The sequence below is a fragment of the Eucyclogobius newberryi genome, unplaced genomic scaffold (genome assembly GCF_026437365.1).
Source record: "Eucyclogobius newberryi isolate DKJ021-1_F unplaced genomic scaffold, fEucNew1.0.hap1 SCAF_15, whole genome shotgun sequence".
NCBI classification, from domain to species: domain Eukaryota; kingdom Metazoa; phylum Chordata; class Actinopteri; order Gobiiformes; family Gobiidae; genus Eucyclogobius; species Eucyclogobius newberryi.
This window is the reverse complement of record NW_027315779.1, coordinates 294,381-314,635: the sequence shown is the minus strand read 5'-3', so window position 1 is coordinate 314,635 and position 20,255 is coordinate 294,381. Positions and strand designations below refer to the sequence as shown.

The 20,255-nt window shown below is 43.4% G+C and overlaps 1 protein-coding gene across 1 annotated transcript in view; it reads right to left on the bottom strand.

Annotated features, from left to right (window-relative positions):
• Positions 1-18,190, bottom strand: part of jakmip2 (janus kinase and microtubule interacting protein 2) — a 62,545-nt gene extending 44,355 nt beyond the window's left edge. Inside the window, exon 1 of the mRNA XM_072445681.1 lies at positions 18,117-18,190. The gene's annotated coding sequence lies outside the window, so the exon portion shown is untranslated. The remainder of the gene's footprint in view (positions 1-18,116) is intronic.
• Positions 18,191-20,255: the final 2,065 nt, after the last annotated feature.

Genomic DNA, 20,255 nt, shown 5'->3' with positions numbered 1-20,255 from the left:
TTATATCAAGTCTACATCAGAATTAAACTGGTGTGAATGCACCTTCAGTTTGAGACAGAACTAAACTTGGACTAAACTCAGACCAATCCATGTCTAGATGGACAACACTGGGACTAAACTTGGACTAGACTTAGACCAATCCAAGTCTAGATGGACGACACTGGGACTAAACTTGGACTAGACTTAGACCAATCCAAGTCTAGATGGACGACACTGGGCACAAACCAAGACTAAATCAGGACAAGTGTGAACGCAAATCTAGATTCTTGTGATACAGATATTGTGTTAAACCAGGGGTGTCCAAACTATGGCCAAAGGGCTAAACGTGTCCTCTTGCTGAATTCGTCCCGGAGACACAGACCTAACAGTGGGGTGGCTCTGTCAAAGCTGTGTTAAATAAGCCCTTTTACTTTAAGAAATCCTCCTCGGTGAGCAAAAGGACTGCAGATGGAAAGTAGCAGTGGCTAAATCTGGTGCAGATCATCTTTTCTCTTGAAGATTAATGATTGTTTACAAGGTCCGTGACAAATAAAGACTAAACACACACAAAAAAAGACAAAAAACGATGATATTGCATCATATTGTGCAGCCGTACTTCCTCCTTACGCTATGACACTGCAAGAGAGTTCAGTCTCTTTAGAGTCTCATGCATTTTTCATTCACTCCACACTCTGTAACCACTGTAGCCACAGCTGCCCTGCAGGAACCTGGCTGCCAATCACTGTCCCCACTTTGGCCCCTCAGAAGACCAGCGCCAGTCACGCAGTCAAACACACAATTATCAGCCAGTGATAATATTTCCAATTTATGTTTAAAGGATTCTATTCAAAGAGCACTTTTCAAACCTTGTCCAGGAGCGTCAACATGAAATAATAATACAATGTACTTCAAAACATGTTTAGTTTGCAGGATTCAGCTGGAATACATCAGGATATTCATTAGAGTTACTTAAACACAATAACAATCTTAGCACAACTATTCAAATAGCTTTTATTCTTTTGATTTAGATTTATCTTGCAGCGTTAGTGTTAAGAGAACTACAAATGTCAGATATGAATCCACTGAGTCAATCTTATTACGGGCAATTTAATAATCCTCCAGCTACAGTCAGGAAACACACGGAGACGATGAAAAGTGCATTGTGGGTAAACGGCAGGGGGGACTCGTTCATTTAATCCTTTATTCAACAACGATGAAAACTAATGGAGGATAAAAATCTCAATGTGACCGTATCAAATGTGTCACAGTTTTACAACAATTATTTACCATAATTGAAACCGAGACAGAGAAACCATTGATATACTTTGATCTGTGACGTGACCAGCGTAATCAAAGTCTAAACACACCTTTTAAATGAAACTGTGTTGAGTTCAAAGGCGCTGTACCTGATTTGTTACTGTTTTGATACATTAAAAAAAAGAACTAGTTGATTTTAAACTCTTTACTGTTCCACATGTGTCGCTCACTGAACAAATGCATTCCCAACATCCTAAATATTCACCGTGATGAGTTTATAAGCACGTTTCACGAGTCTTTGAGCCCAGAGTAACGCTAACATACAGTAGCATGCTAACATAGAGTAGCATGCTAACCTACTGTAGCATGCTAACGGTGCACTTCCTGCTTCTTGTAGAATAAAACCATTTATATTTAGCTACAGAGAGAGCAACGTTGTCTCATTTTCACCCAAACAGATGATTTACATTATTACACGTGACATTAACGTGACATTAACAGTTCACATTTAGCTTTACATTTTTGGAGCATAAATTCGATAGACATTTCCACATTTTCAGACATTGGAAACAGGAATAAAATGAATGTGTATTTTGTATATTTACTAGCTCTAAAACAAAAGCAAGAGTAAACCTGCTCACAGCTTGTTAGAACGGCGGATAATGTAAAGATAAATCGGTTTATTTTTAGGGTTGAATTGGGAAACGGCGCGCAGACACTCGCACAAACACAGCAAAACTGGGACAAAACAGGAACTCAATTCAATTCAAGTTTCTCCCCTTTCCTTGTATAAATATATATATTTGTAATTGTTATTTAGCCTTCGATTTATTTTGAGTTGCTCCTCACTTCCATTCATGTTTTAGGACACAACACATCCTCCTCTTTTGTGCAGCGATGATCCCAGCAGCTGAAATGGTTTTAGGTCAAAGTTCATTTCACTGTGTTCACTGCGATGGGATGAACAGCCCATGTGTCTGTGTTCAAGACAAACTGGGCTAAAATCTGCAACTGAACTGCTTTTCTGCTGAAACAAATGAGGACATACGTTCCATCAACACAAAATATTTAGAAGTAAGACATTAGCAATAAATAAATGATATTCCTGCTTTAGAAACAGGAATTCAATGAACCGCTTTTCCATATTTACGATCTCTAAAACCAAAGCAAGAATAAACCGACTTGTTAGATCTGCCGATGTTGTAAAACTATTGCACTTCTGCCACTACAACATACGACGTTTACTTAACACATTTACATATTATATCACGTAAAACAGTACAGTATTGTCCACACTATAGGGCGCAATGGATTATAAGGCGCACTGTCGATGAATGGTCTATTTTCGATAATTTTTCATACATAAAGCGCACCGGACCAAGCATTAAGCCAAACAAAACGGTCAGATAAGTCGGTCAGACCAGCTTTTCTTCGTAATCTTTTGGCAGCTGCTGTGAGATATTAATGAATCCATTCATAAGGCAGCCTGGATTATCAGGCGCGCTGGTGTTTTTTGAGAACATTAAAGGCTTTTAAGTGTCCGGAAAATACGGTAGCTCGTTATCGCTGTGGAAAAGGAGCATAAAAAGGAGCATAAAAACCCAGCCCGAGTGGCAGAAAGTGACAGAGTGGTGCTTTATACCGTCGTCACGAATCCCTGGCCCCTCAAACGTAACTGCATCGCCGCTAAAGCCGGGGGGAAGGTTTAAAGTTCGGATCTGGCAACGTCTGTTCACCGACCACTGCAGGATGTAAGGGTCGCGGGGGTCACGCTGAGGCGGGGAAACAGAATGTCACAGCCGACGCCCGCAAGTACCAATTCTAGTGTTGGAAGGAGTGAGGTTCTGATGAGATTCTGAGGTTGATTCTGCGCTCTGACCGCTCAGTGCAGCGCCTGGAGACTTACACTGCTGTTGTCTCAAAGTTTTTCTCATCGTTTTTGTCCGTGTCGTAGTAAAATGACTAAAACTGAGTGAAAACTAGACACAAATGAATCCAGACGGTATTGACTTACCGGTAAATTATACACGTTTCTTGAAGGACTTTTTGGCCCAAAGGCGTTATTCGTTATTAGACAGGACAGTTGAGCGTGACACGGCTGAATCACCGCTGAAATCACTGCTCATTAGAGGGAGAGGGAGAAACTCTTTGAAGTTATTTAAGCGCAATACCGGCCGACGACACGCGAGAGATTTAAGGGTTTTCACATTAAATCTAACGAGGCTGACAGTCTGACTCCACCTCAAATTCACCATTTTCATTTCTCACACTCACAGTCAGCGCTGTAGGGCTCTTTCCCTGTGCTGCACAAAGCACCAAACACATAACCTATTAGGGCTGTGTTCAAAATATCAATACGGCGATATATCGTCACGGGCTCCGTATCGATACTTTCAAAAACGTTAATTTATTACAAATTGTTCGGGCGGCCGTTTAGAAGCTCCCTCCTGTAGAGGGCGGTACAGACACACACCGTGCAGCAGCTGTGCACAGGCCTGAAGAAGAGCTTTTGGCTCCAAACGTTGCTACTGTTACACGCCTCCTTTTTCCATTCTATTTGATTTCATTTTTCATTGATTTCATTCCTTTCACCCCTTTATTTTATACAAATTCAACGCAGCCCCGGAGCTAACTTAGCCCCGAGACCGCCATTTTAGCCCCGGAGCTAACACAACCCCGAGGCCACAACAGCCGAACCGGAGGCACAAAACCGGACACAAACCTGACACCAGCATCACACACATCTTCCCTACTCTACACTACATAAACCCAACGGTTAAACAATAAAACCGAGCGGTTAAACAATACAACTATCCAACAGGGCCCCGCTGAGCGCCTGTTAGCTTAGCGTTAGCCGCGGCCACTTCCGCGCTAGCGCTACTTAGCTTAGTGCCGAGCTCGACCCGACGAAACGGGATTTTAAGACCAAAACAACAACAAAAATACACAAACAACAGACTCAACAACAGGGTCAACAGACTCCCACACATCACACACACATCACACACATCACACACACACATCACACACACATCACACACACACACACACACACACATCACACACATACACACACACACACACATCACACACATCACACACACACATCACACACATCACACACATCACACACACACACATCACACACATCACACACATACACACACACACATCACACACACATCACACACATCACACACATCACACACATCACACACACACATCACACACATCACACACACATCACACACATCACACACATCACACACATCACACACACACATCACACACACACACACACACACATCACACACATACACACACACACACATCACACACACATCACACACATCACACACATCACACACATCACACACACACATCACACACACATCACACACACACACACATCACACACATACACACACACACACATCACACACACATCACACACATCACACACATCACACACACATCACACACATCACACACACACACATCACACACACACACATCACACACACATCACACACACACACACACACATCACACACATACACACACACACACATCACACACACATCACACACATCACACACATCACACACACATCACACACATCACACACACACATCACACACACACACATCACACACACATCACACACACATCACACACACACACATCACACACACACATCACACACACACACACACACACATCACACACATCACACACATCACACACACACATCACACACACACACATCACACACACACATCACACACATCACACACACATCACAGACACACACATCACACACACACACATCACACACATCACACACACACACACATCACACACATCACACACACACATCACACACACACATCACACACACATCACACACACACACATCACACACACACATCACACACATCACACACACATCACACACACACATCACACACACACATCACACACATACACACACACACACACATCACACACACATCACACATATCACACACACACATCACACACACACACATCACACACACACATCACACACATCACACACACATCACACACACACATCACACACACACATCACACACACACACACACACATCACACACATACACACACACACACATCACACACATCACACACACATCACACACACACATCACACACACACACATCACACACACATCACACACACACACACACACACACACACACACACACACACATCACACACACATCACACACACACACATACACACACACATCACACACACATCACACACACACACATCACACACACACACACATCACACACATACACACACACACACATCACACACATCACACACACATCACACACACACATCACACACACACACATCACACACACATCACACACACACACACACACACACACACACACACACACACACACATCACACACATCACACACACACATCACACACACACATCACACACACACATCACACACACACACATCACACACACAAATACAAAATGTACAGTTTAGCTGTATATATAAATATATATTTATATGTATATATATATATATATATGAAATGAAATTGATGTATAAAAACAAAATTGTATTAATGAGCCAATGTTCTGATGTAAAAATGAAGAAGCAGCAAAACAGCTTCAGATCATGAGCCGAACTTTAAGGTGAAGCTCATATTTTAATAAATCCATGAGTGAAACCGGCTTTATGTATCTCACCTCACTCTCTCTCCTCACCTCACGCTCTCCTCACCTCACGCTCTCTTCACCTCACGCTCTCCTCACCTCACGCTCTCCTCACCTCACGCTCTCCTCACCTCACGCTCTCTTCACCTCACGCTCTCCTCACCTCACGCTCTCCTCACCTCACGCTCTCTTCACCTCACGCTCTCTCCTCACCTCACGCTCTCCTCACCTCACGCTCTCCTCACCTCACGCTCTCTTCACCTCACGCTCTCCTCACCTCACGCTCTCACCTCACGCTCTCTCCTCACCTCACGCTCTCTCCTCACCTCACGCTCTCTTCACCTCACGCTCTCCTCACCTCACGCTCTCTTCACCTCACGCTCTCTTCACCTCACGCTCTCCTCTCCTCACGCTCTCTCCTCACCTCACGCTCTCCTCACCTCACGCTCTCCTCACCTCACGCTCTCTTCACCTCACGCTCTCTCCTCACCTCACGCTCTCTTCACCTCACGCTCTCTCCTCACCTCACGCTCTCCTCACCTCACGCTCTCTCCTCACCTCACGCTCTCTCCTCACCTCACGCTCTCTCCTCACCTCACGCTCTCTCCTCACCTCACGCTCTCCTCACCTCACGCTCTCTTCACCTCACGCTCTCTCCTCACCTCACGCTCTCTCCTCACCTCACGCTCTCTCCTCACCTCACGCTCTCTCCTCACCTCACGCTCTCTTCACCTCACGCTCTCCTCACCTCAATCTCTCTCCTCACCTCACGCTCTCCTCACCTCACGCTCTCCTCACCTCACGCTCTCCTCACCTCACGCTCTCCTCACCTCACGCTCTCTCCTCACCTCACGCTCTCCTCACCTCACGCTCTCTCCTCACCTCACGCTCTCTCTTCACCTCACGCTCTCCTCACCTCACGCTCTCTCCTCACCTCACGCTCTCCTCACCTCACGCTCTCCTCACCTCACGCTCTCCTCACCTCACGCTCTCCTCACCTCACGCTCTCTTCACCTCACGCTCTCTCCTCACCTCACGCTCTCCTCACCTCACGCTCTCCTCACCTCACGCTCTCTTCACCTCACGCTCTCCTCACCTCACGCTCTCACCTCACGCTCTCTCCTCACCTCACGCTCTCTCCTCACCTCACGCTCTCTTCACCTCACGCTCTCCTCACCTCACGCTCTCTTCACCTCACGCTCTCTTCACCTCACGCTCTCCTCTCCTCACGCTCTCTCCTCACCTCACGCTCTCTTCACCTCACGCTCTCCTCACCTCACGCTCTCCTCACCTCACGCTCTCTTCACCTCACGCTCTCTCCTCACCTCACGCTCTCTTCACCTCACGCTCTCTCCTCACCTCACGCTCTCCTCACCTCACGCTCTCTCCTCACCTCACGCTCTCTCCTCACCTCACGCTCTCTCCTCACCTCACGCTCTCTCCTCACCTCACGCTCTCCTCACCTCACGCTCTCTTCACCTCACGCTCTCTCCTCACCTCACGCTCTCTCCTCACCTCACGCTCTCTCCTCACCTCACGCTCTCTCCTCACCTCACGCTCTCTTCACCTCACGCTCTCCTCACCTCAATCTCTCTCCTCACCTCACGCTCTCCTCACCTCACGCTCTCCTCACCTCACGCTCTCCTCACCTCACGCTCTCCTCACCTCACGCTCTCTCCTCACCTCACGCTCTCCTCACCTCACGCTCTCTCCTCACCTCACGCTCTCTCTTCACCTCACGCTCTCCTCACGCTCACCTCACGCTCTCCTCACCTCACGCTCTCTCCTCACCTCACGCTCTCCTCACCTCACGCTCTCTCCTCACCTCACGCTCTCCTCACCTCACGCTCTCTCCTCACCTCACGCTCTCTCCTCACCTCACGCTCTCCTCACCTCACGCTCTCCTCACCTCACGCCACGCTCTCCTCACCTCACGCTCTCCTCACCTCACGCTCTCTCCTCACCTCACGCTCTCTCCTCACCTCACGCTCTCCTCACCTCACGCTCTCTCCTCACCTCACGCTCTCTTCACCTCACTCCTCCTCACCTCACTCTCTCTCCTCACCTCACGCTCTCCTCACCTCACGCTCTCTTCACCTCACGCTCTCTCCTCACCTCACGCTCTCCTCACCTCACGCTCTCTTCACCTCACGCTCTCTCCTCACCTCACGCTCTCCTCACCTCACGCTCTCCTCACCTCACGCTCTCTTCACCTCACGCTCTCTCCTCACCTCACGCTCTCCTCACCTCACGCTCTCTTCACCTCACGCTCTCTTCACCTCACGCTCTCCTCACCTCACGCTCTCCTCACCTCACGCTCTCTCCTCACCTCACGCTCTCCTCACCTCACGCTCTCCTCACCTCACGCGCTCTCTTCACCTCACGCTCTCTTCACCTCACGCTCTCTTCACCTCACGCTCTCCTCACCTCACGCTCTCCTCACCTCACGCTCTCTCCTCACCTCACGCTCTCCTCACCTCACGCTCTCCTCACCTCACGCTCTCTCCTCACCTCACGCTTTCCTCACCTCACGCTCTCCTCACCTCACGCTCTCCTCACGCTCACCTCACGCTCTCCTCACCTCACGCTCTCTCCTCACCTCACGCTCTCCATCACACACATCACACACATCACACACATCACACACATCACACACAAATACAAAATGTACAGTTTAGCTGTATATATAAATATATATCTATATGTGTGTATATATATATATATATCTATATGTGTATGTATGTATGTATGTATGTATGTATGTATGTATATATATATATATATATATATATATATATATATCCAACTTTTCTGCATCGGCCGCTCTGGCCGCGCCCACAAAGCGTCTGACGCTCAAATGCCCCCGACGCGCCGTGTCCAATACTCAAAACGCAGGATTCGCTCAGCAAAAACGCTCAAAATGCGCCACAAAAACGCTGGATGCCCAAGACCCGAGTTAACATGGAATTCGAACATAAACTGGACGCTTTGATGCCGCGATCTGAACAGACCTCAACACTTTTTAAATGCACTATCAACCAAATAACAGTTGAAATATAGTTGAAATATGTGCACTAAAGATGTTATTTACAAATAAAGTGTATTACTGATGAAAATGAGAAATTGTTTATACTTTTTGGAGATTTGTATTTAATAATGCCACTGTCTTTGTGATTAAAAAGTCTATTCATAAGTGTTTTAGTGTCTGTTTAGTCAAGACAATGATAACGACCATCAACAAAAATACAACTATAATTATTTTACCCTCAAAGGTTTCACAGTAAAAAACAAAAACAGTGGGACGGGGTTGACTGGGGTTTCAGCTAAATCAAATAAAGTGAACTTTAACATGTTTTTTCCTCCTGACAGATTGTTGCTGGCAGCGTTGAAGCTTGGGTGACAGGCAAGAATGTGTGTATTTCAAGGGATTTCTGGGCAATAAAAAACAAATGTAATAAACGGCAGACAAATGCCACGCAATAAAGCAAGAACATCTTTGGCCTCGGTTTTGGTTTGAAGCTAATACTGGGGAAGCTATCCGGAGACTGTGGAGTCAAGTGAACGGCCTGTTTTCTTGCTATGTGCAGCTTATGTGCATAATATTGGCACAACACTGGAGCCCACTGGAGCCCACTGGCACCATGACCTACTTCTGACTCCAGACTTCAGATAAGAGTTGCATTTTCAGAACAGAGAGAGAAATTTGGCACAAAAAGGATTCCTCTCTTTGATGCATAATTTGTGACTACATGGAAATAAAATGCTACCTCTATTAATCATGATAGCATTTTGTTTTAAGGCCGTGGCTGGAGAGCCGCAGCACGGTCAAATTGACGCGCAGTTTCAGGGACCGCGGCATTTCCCTTATAGCCCGTTATAGCCTCATGGCTAACCCTAACCCTAACCCTAACCCTAACCTTAACCCTAACCTTAACCCTAACCCTAACCCTAACCCTAACCCTAACCCTAACCCTAACCCTAACCCTAACCCTAACCCTAACCATAACCCGGCGCGGTCTAAAACGGCACTAAAACGCTGTCAAATAGCGGCACAGTTTCAGGAGCCGCGGCGCGCGGCCGGCACAAAAATAACATGGCTTTTTCGTCCGCGGCACTGCAGACACTCCCTTGTTTTAATAAGAGTTAAAACTGAGAAAATTGATTAATGAAATAAAGCAACAACTGTATGATAGACAAAAATAGTAAATAGTCCTCATTTAGACCATCAAACGGGTCCTGGTTTTGGCTGTGGCATTGGTTAAGACAGATAAGTCTTGATTCAGTCCATATTTTGTCTCATTTAAGAAAATACACAGATTTGAAATGTACATACTGCACATTTCGGACTTTAAGCCGCTACTTTTTTCCCACGCTTTGAACCCTGCGGTCATTACAAAGGTGCGTCTAATTCATAGATTTGACTGGCTAACGGCCACCGGGGGGCACTCAAGCAGGAAGTACAAGCGACACACTGTAGAAGAAGACATCAGTGGACACATCGTGTTTTCTATATATTAAGCTTCAAAACGCTGTGTTTTATTACAATCAGACTCATATTCACGGAGAAACAGAAAGTCTAATGAGGAAGTGAATCTAGACGCAGCTGAACGCAAAAACACACGGTGCACGGATATGCAATAAACACATTTTTCGTAAATTTCGCGTGCGCTGCTTTTAAATAAGAGTGTTGTTATTGTTATTTTTATAAAGAGTATAAGAGGTTTTTTTATAAGAGTTTTTCTACAAGAGTGTTTTTTATAAGTTATCAGTTTTTTATTATATTATACTTCTATACCTACTCTCTGTTGCAACCCTGAAATGTTCCCTTTGTGGGACAAATAAAGGCTTATCTTATCTTTATTCAGGAGCGCTATATAGCCCAAAAAGTACGGTACATATTCAGTTCGTTTTGCTCTAAATTACATGGGTAAAGGCCTTTTCTCTGACCAGTCGCCTCAGACAGCCCATATGTGCGTTAAGTGGCCATTTTGTATTGATTTTGGAAAGGAAACAGCTAAAATGAGACATGAGTGGGCACCGTGCACACTGCTTACCAAGGAGAAGAGGAGAATAATATTGATTCAGTTCAGAGTCAAAGCGACATGCCGGTCTAAAGCCAAACATTACAGTTTCCACGGCGTTCCCGCTCCAGCGAATCTTCCGAGTGAAGACAGACTTAAGCTTCCGAGACCAGAGACTTGTCACGGGCAGGGGCGGTTTGGATTTAGATATATAAATGGGAGCTTAAACATTCATCCGCCTTGTCACACAGATGCAGACCACACCACGGCGGCACAGTATTTCGCAATCCAAGCAAAAATCACAATTTGAGTCGGCGGAATGATCAAAAAGACTGAAATTACGTTGAATCTCCACCGTAAATGATGACAAAATGTACTCTTTTTATGGGAAAACGGCAACAACTTCAGTTTTAAACCTCTACAAACATATTATTCTTCAAGTTGACCCGTTCATCTTTCTTCAGTCTTCTCTCGGATGTTAATACTCCTGGACTTGTTTGAACAGAATCCCACTTTTTAAACGGATTATCACAAGACACACAAAAACAATCGCAATTACAATACTTGAAAAATGACCATCTAAACAGCAATACACCACAATTTAGTATTTGTTCTTCCGCTGAAACATGTCATTCAGACAGGTTTCTCACATTAATGAACCTCTAATAACAAAATGATTCTATTGAGAAGCCAATCAAACCTTTTTTGAACCTGACTTGACCAAATCCCCAAGAAAAGATCATGGTTCCTTCAAGATAATGCTGACAAAACTGAAAATATGCTGTTCTAAATAACCTCAACCTGAAAGAAGACACAAAAAAAATAAATAACTGACAATTATTCTGAACTTAATTTACTATTTTTATTCCTTTACTTACCTTATGTCAGGCTTTTAGATAGAGACCCGTCTTCCCGGATTTTGAACGGGGTATTTTAAAATATGGACGGGCATTTTCGAGTGCAGAGACGGCCATTTTATTCATAAATCTTAGAAAAAAAGGGGATTATTATCATAAAATCGGGCCGGTAAGCGTTTGACAATAGTCCGCCATTACAGTTTACTGTTTACAAGTGAAAATTTGCATGCTCCGCGCAAATGTGTGTGATTGGCTCTGATTGGCTGCCGAGCCGTGGTCCGGAGAATGCCGAAGCTACTCGTTTTTTTGGCCTCGTCGGCCCCCGGACCCCCGGACAGAACTATTTGGGCGGGGTGTTTTCAGATCCCATCTAAAAACGTTATGTTCTCCCTGGGCCAGCTCACTATTTGTATTTTTTGTGTTTTTATATTTGTTTCTGTTGTTGTTATTGTTGTGTTGTTGCTCTGTTGTTTTTTGTTGTTGTACTATGTTCGAATAAAAAAAAAATAGCAAAAATAAATACAAAAATACAATAAGTCGTTACTACTACAACTGCTGTTTCTGCCATTATCATCATTATCATATCATTATTATCATCCTTATCATTATTATCGTCATTATCATTATTATCATCGTTATCATTATCATATCATTATTATCATCATTATCATTATTATCATCATTATCATTATTATTATCATTATTATCATCATTATCATCATTATTATTATCATCATTATCATTATTATCATCATTATCATTATTATCATCGTTATCATTATCATATCATTATTATCATCATTATCATTATTATCATCATTATCATTATTATTATCATTATTATCATCATTATCATTATTATTATCATTATTATCATCATTATCATCATTATCATATCATTATTATTATCATCATTATCATTATTATCATCATTATCATTATTATTATCATTATTATCATCATTATCATATCATTATTATTATCATCATTATCATTATTATCATCATTATCATTATTATCATCGTTATCATTATCATATCATTATTATCATCATTATCATTATTATCATCATTATCATTATTATTATCATTATTATCATCATTATCATCATTATCATATCATTATTATCATCATTATTATTATCATTATCATTATTATCATCATTATCATTATTATCATCGTTAGCATTATTATCATCATAATCATTATTATCATCGTTATCATTATTATTATTATCATCATCATCATTATCGTTATTATCATCATTATCATTATTATCATTATTATCTTCATTATCATCATCATTGTCATTATTATCATTAGTATTATCATTATCATTATTATCATCATCATAATTATCATTATCATCATCATTATCATTATTATTATATCATGCTGTTCACACTCGTCCTCCAGCTCGATAATGATGCATCTGTTTGTTACTGTTACTTTCTAATATTGTTTTTGGACATTTGCTCTGCCTTTGATCCCGAACTCTCCAGCGCAGAGATATTTATTCCGTAATCTGATGATCCTCATTTTTTTCTCGAGATGCTCCTTTCAATTACTCTTCAGTGGCATCTCTTTTATCCGGTTAATCCTCGTTGCATAAGAAAGTCGATGAAGTTAGTCAGAGCGATGCCAACTCTTGTCTAAAGGTCACGCGCCGTGTCGGCATCGGCGCGCACTGCCGCTTGGATTACGGTCATTACATCATTACATCATTACACATGGCGCTCTCTTTTCTTTCTTTTTTTTTCAGTTTGGAGGCAAAATCATTTCAAATCCGTCTGGCAAATAAGGCAAAATGAACGGAACAGGAGGGAAGAGAAAGGGAGAAATATCGAAGGACAAGAAAAGAGCATCTGAGCTCTGGTTTTAAGAGTCATGAAACGGACAATAATGGGTGCAATACTTTACTTACGCCGACAATTATTGGATTATAGTTTTTGTCTAATACACTGTCTTCATTGTGGACTTGTTTTGTCACTTCGTGGATTAGTTCTGGTTTGGATAAGTTTAAATTTGCACTCTTTTCATTTAAGTCTTATTCATGTTTTCATTGACTTTCTCACTTTTTTGCGCTTTCGAGGCACTTTTCTCGCTCTGTCAATCACTTTGAATGACGTTGTGCTTAAGGATGTCACAATAACACATTTTAGAATTTGGATAATTGTGAGGAAAAAACGATTTATTCGCGATAATTGAGCCTGTGACCAAACAACAGTGACATTTTTACTTTTCCCGTATTCTCCGCACTATAAGGAGCAATACTATAAACTGGACTTTAAAAACGCTTTGTAGTCCAGTGCGCCTTATATATGAAAAATGATCAAAAATAGACCATTCATTGACAGTGCGCCTTATAATGCGGAAAATACGGTACTTTTCCTCCAGTTTGTGATTGGCTTTATTAAACTGAACTTTCTGAAAGACAAAATGAAGTTAAATGTGACAAAAACGGCAAGGTAAAAAAAGTTATTTACATTTAGGTCTGTTTTTTGGACGATAGATTTAACTAAAAAGACTTAAAGGCGCAATGGACGATTTTTCGGCGATTTGAGAACGCAGGCGGAAGTGCGCATGCCACTCCCCCGTGCGCATGCCACTCCCTTGGGCGCATGCCACTCCCCCGTGCGCATGCCACTCCCCCGTGCACAAGCCACTCCCCCGTGCGCATGCCACTCCCCCGTGTGGACCGATACAACACACACGTGCGTTTGTTTATTAACGCAACGGAGCGCATCACATCTCTCGTCTCCCGTAGATTTCTGTCCACTTCTGCGTCAGCTCGAACTGTCTTTCTCCGTCTTCATTTTGCCCCGTACACTGAGGGAACTATATTATGATAGATCCGTGCGCTTAGGCACGCGGAAACATATCCACGCCACGAGGAAATATGATAAAAAAAATTGCTGAAAAAAATCGTCCATTCCACCTTTAATTTTGCTTCTATAATGGTCACGATTAGTATTTTTTCCCGATTAACCGAATAACCGTGACATCCCTGCCTTTGGTCAAAATTATCTCTTTAGATTTCTAGATTTAAATGTGTACAATAAGACACATAGGACTGATAGAATGGCTGGTCTACTAAGCTCCATTTTGTGAAATAACAACGGCCGAATGTTGCACTTTGGAGCCTCTATCCATGAAAACATGATTCACGCAATAATAATTTGTGTAAAATATGATAAATGTCGTCTTTTCATTCATGCAATAACTCTGCAAACTCTTCTGTTTTTTTATCCATGTCAAATGTTAGCGTCACAATTTAAAACGTAAAGTGCATTATCGTTATTAAAATCAAGCTTTTTATGGCACAATCGACACCTTCACGTAACGTTTGGCCAGTGCAGATGAATAGAATGTGATATATCGAAGGTTTTGTGGATCGTACAATTACATTTCTAAAAATACACGGTCGGCCGATGAATCGTATCTGTGTTTGTAAAGCCAACTTCTCCTCTTCCTATGATCAAGACTCTTCGGGGACTCGTCCGGAGCGAATAACAACTCGAGCCGCACGACAACAGAGAAAAGGGAAGATCATGAAGTGAGTTGATAGTTGTGATTATTCAGGTCACAACAGGATCGCAAGGACTAAAGATAATCATCGTGACACTTTCAGGAGCATAATGAAGTACTTTTAATGCAATTTGCAAAGTCTGTTTAGTCAACTTAACTATATTTTGTCCTTCGTTTCCATGACGCTGGTCACAAACTTGAGGAATAGTAACGTTAGACAATGGGAACTGAGGAAAATGAACAATTTCATTGTCAATTTCAACCGACTCTTTTTCAGTCACTCCCCGGAAATCAGATGTAATTACCGTATTTTCTGGACTATAAGTCGCATCTTTTCTGATAGTTTTGGCCGGGGTGCAACTTATACTTATATTTATACTTATATTCTTATACTTACACTCGGGAGCAACTTATATGTGATATTATTTGTTATTTTCCCACTTACAGCCGCATTTCATACTCCAGTGCCACTTACATATGTTTTTTTCTTCTCTATTACGCATTTTTTGGCTGGTGCGACTTATACTCGAGTGCGACTTATAGTCCGGAAACTACGGTACTCGTTTCTCTGCCTGTTTTAGTCATCTGATGTGAACGCACTCGCCGTTAAATCCACACTCAATTCTCCACAGCCAGTGCCACCACTAACACACATCTGCACTGACCCCGTTATAAAGGGCTGTGCCGTGACAAACGCCGGCCGGGAAGCAGTGCGTTGTGGGAAAACCGGGCCGGCGTCACCGCCCTCGGGCCACCGGACGAGACCGACGATTGCACTCGGATCGACGGCACAATTCGAGAGGCTGCAAGTGGCCAATCACGAAGGATGCGATGTTCAAAGCACCTTGTAAGTTCCTCCACGACGACAACAAATATGTGGCTGATTCTGCGTAAAAAGTGTTAACCTGTAGTTTAGCGTAGTCATGGTTACTATTGCTGTAGTTGACTTGTCCATTCAAGTCAAACGATCATTTCTATTGTAAATTGAGACTGAGTAATACATTTTTAACCAAATAAGATAAGATAAGATAATCCTTTAATGTCCACACAAGGGGAAATTTCATTGTTGCAACGCAGTAGATACAGGGGGAAAAGGATTATTATTATAGGAAGTTTCAAAAAACACTCTTAATAGAAGAACTCGTATAAACAAATAAAAAAACTCTTATTAACAAAACTCTTCTCATATCTTAATACGGAATGGAGGGGGAAATAACATTAAATAGATAAATAAAATAAAAAGATAAAAATAAAGATAATAATAAAATAAAGTAAAGTAAAAATAGCGAGCATAAGACTAAATAATAGTAAACAAAATAAAACACTCTTATTTACACATATGCACATGAATATGGCCTTATTGCTTGTGAGTACGACAGTAATTGCACATGAATATGACGGTATTGCACATGGTTAAGTCGGTATTGCACATGTTCAGGGCTAGCAGTGTTTCGTGTTAAATGTTGAACTATGGCAACTGAAGGCTTCTAGATACAAAATATTTGCAACCAACAAAAAGTGTATTGTTGAATATGTGTTCTTGATTAAAAAATGCACTTGTCTTTGTAATAAAAAGGCCTTTGCGCACGTGTTTCAAAGTCTGTAGAGTCCCAATAACAATTGCAATAATAAAAACATACCATTATATTGTTAAATTTACAATTAGTCGATTCATTGCTGTAGCCCTAGTTTAGTTCTGAGTCTGTATTAGTTTGTATCAGGTTCATATGCCCTTTCAAATGTGAACTTTGAACCGAATCCTTGGATCAAAACATAAACAGGGTCAAGATGATCACCGATCACCACAATATGAACGCAATCATTTTGATCAATCTAGAAGCAAAACGAACCGATTCCCATTCAAGTAAAAAAAAAAAAGGCAAAACAATGTAAAAAATGTGAAGTATAATTGTGAATAACGGTTAAATCACGATGTCTCGCAATAATTGTAACCGTGACATCCCTAAACTCCAACCGCAAATCCAATATAAATCGTGATACCGGTCAAAAGAATCGCGATTACCCAAGATTTACTTCCCAATGGTGCAGCCCTCAGAGACAGGCCTCTACCCCCATCATCCGTGGTTATTCCCCGCATCCTTCTTCCTGCTACATCACCGCCGCAGCATCCTCCTCCTCCTCCTCCTCCTCCTCCTCCTCCACCTCCTCCTCCTCCTCCTCCTCCTCAAAGACGAATAAAAAACCTCACAACGTATCGCTCAGTGCGTGACGTCCCCGGGAGCGCACGATCGTACCGTTAAAACAACACGAAACGAATGACAGACGCACGCGGGACGCGGCAACGGCCGTGGCCACGCGCGACACGAGCATCCACGCGTTAAAAAAAAATGGCCAGACAGGAGAAAATCCCAGCGCAACATAATAAGCCCCCGCGTCGTATTGGATCGATAGATAGGCCGAGCATCACTCCCCGCGCAGCCAATGAGCAAAGCGCGCCGGGCACCGACAAGACGCGACACTTTGACGCGTCCACGTTTGATCCAAAATGCCGCAAACTGAGAATAAAAACGCAGCGATCGCGATCTGACTCCGAAGACATCATCGCCCGGGACTCAAATTAGCCCCAATGCGTTGCAGCCCGTCACGCGTCACGCTGTAGCAACATCCGGACGCGCCGCCGCCGACATTAGGCCCCGGATCCCCCCCGCGCCCCCCTCCCCCTCGGTTTGCACGGGAAACAAACGCCTTGTGTTTTTTTTGGTTGTCGCGCGACGCTCACCTCGTGAATGTCACACGCGGCGGTCGGTTCTGGTCGGGGTCCGGTCCATCGCGCGCGCGGATCGGGGCCGGGGGGTCGCTCCTTCGCGGTGCCAGCAGCAGCATCAGCGGCGGTCGGTACAATGAAGGCTGGTGGCCCCGCCCTCACTCCGCGCGCATCCCGTGTGAGCTCACGCGCCGCGGAGCCGTTAAAGGCGCACCGGCTGAGGCCCGCGCGCGGCAGTACCGGCGGCCGCCAGAGTCGCACGCGGCGACTGTAAAGGGAGAATAAAGACACATAAATGCGTTAAATTCATTGTTAAAATTGTTTGCTGGTGAAGATTTAACTGTACATTTAAGTCAATTTGATCTTAATAGTGAATTTAATGTGTTTTTAGTTTTTTAATGCATGTTTTATTTGATATAATTGCTTTTGTTATTGTTCATTGTTAGAATCAGAATCAGAAACTTGCTTTAGAGATTCGGTGCAACATAAAACACTGAACAAATAATAAAGCAAAAATATACAGCATAATAAAGCTATATAAAGTCAAAAAAGGACATGCTTTAAAGAGAAACTATTTAAATCTACTACAGGATGAAAATAAAAATAGGCTTACTGTGTCCACATAATGTAGAGTTGAGTTTACAGATGTGGTGATGCTTAAAACCAAAGAAAGTTCCTATGTTTGTGAATGTTGCTCACTGACAATGACAATAAAGGGTTTTTTCTGATTGATTGTGACATGAGAAGATGGGTGTTTATTTGCATTCTCTGCGGTACATTTACTTGAGTAACGTTTTCACCAAATTGTACTTTTAGAGTCGTTCTGATGCCATTCTTTGACTACTGCAACATTTGACGATGTTAAATTATTTGAGCATTTGTGTCACTTGCACTGCTCCTTCCAATGCTTGTGATGTTTGTGTCCATTTCCTCTGAAAATGCCAGATTTTGTGAATTTTTTTGCATTTAGTTTTGTCCTTCCAATTTGTTTATTTTCAAATGACAAATCAGATTTTACGTCCAGTTCAGTAAGTTAGTTCTTACTTAAATACTTTTAGTCTTCCTTGAATCATTTACTTTTTTACTTATTCTTGAGTAATATTATTTGATAGTAATGTTACTCTTACATTTGAATTTAAATGATGGCTGATGCCGTCAGCAGGACCTAACGGCATCAGCCCCAGGCTCCTTAAGTCCTGCAGATGAACTGTGTGGAGTTATGGAGCATGTCTTCAACATGAGCCTGAAGCTGAGGGTGGTACCACAGGTCTGAAGACCTCTTGTCTGGTACCTGTGCCCAAGACACCGCACGCCAAAGACCTCAACAGCTTCAGGCCGGTGGGTCTCACCTCCTGATGAAGACACTGGAGCTGGTCCTGGACCACCTCCGCTCCACCGTGAGCCCAGCCATGGACCCGCTGCAGTTTGCATATCGGCCTGACATCGGAGTGGAGGACGCCGTCATCTCCTGCTGCACCGCTCTCTCTCTCACCTGGAGAAGCCTGGCAGCTCTGTGAGGATCCTGTTCTTTCATCTCTCCAGCGCCTTCAACACCATCAGCTCCTGAGGGACAAGCTGGAGACGGCTGGTGTGGAGTACGACCTGCAGAGTGGATCCTGGACGACCTCACAGACCGACCCCAGTTTGTGAGAGCCCGGGACTGTGTGTCTGACACTCGGACCTGCAGTGTGGGACCTGCAGTGTGGGGACCTGCAGCGTGGGGACCTCCAGTGTAGGGGCGCCCCAGGGCACAGTCCTCGCGCCCTTTCTCCCTTTACACGCAGACCACAGACACGACACGGACAGCTGTGTCCTGCAAAAGTTCTCTGACCACTCTGCCATACTGTTATACCCATGTGCAATACTGACATACCCATGTGCAATACGGTCATACCCATGTGCAATACTGACATACCCATGTGCAATACGGTCATACCCATGCGCAATACTGTCATACCCATGTGCAATACTGTCATACCCATGTGCAATACTGACATACCCATGTGCAATACGGTCATACCCATGTGCAATACTGACATACCCATGTGTAATATGGTCATACCCATGTGCAATACTGTGTGCACTAATATGGTCATACCCATGTGCACTACTGTAATGGGTATGGCAGTATTGCACATGGTTAAAGTCAGTATT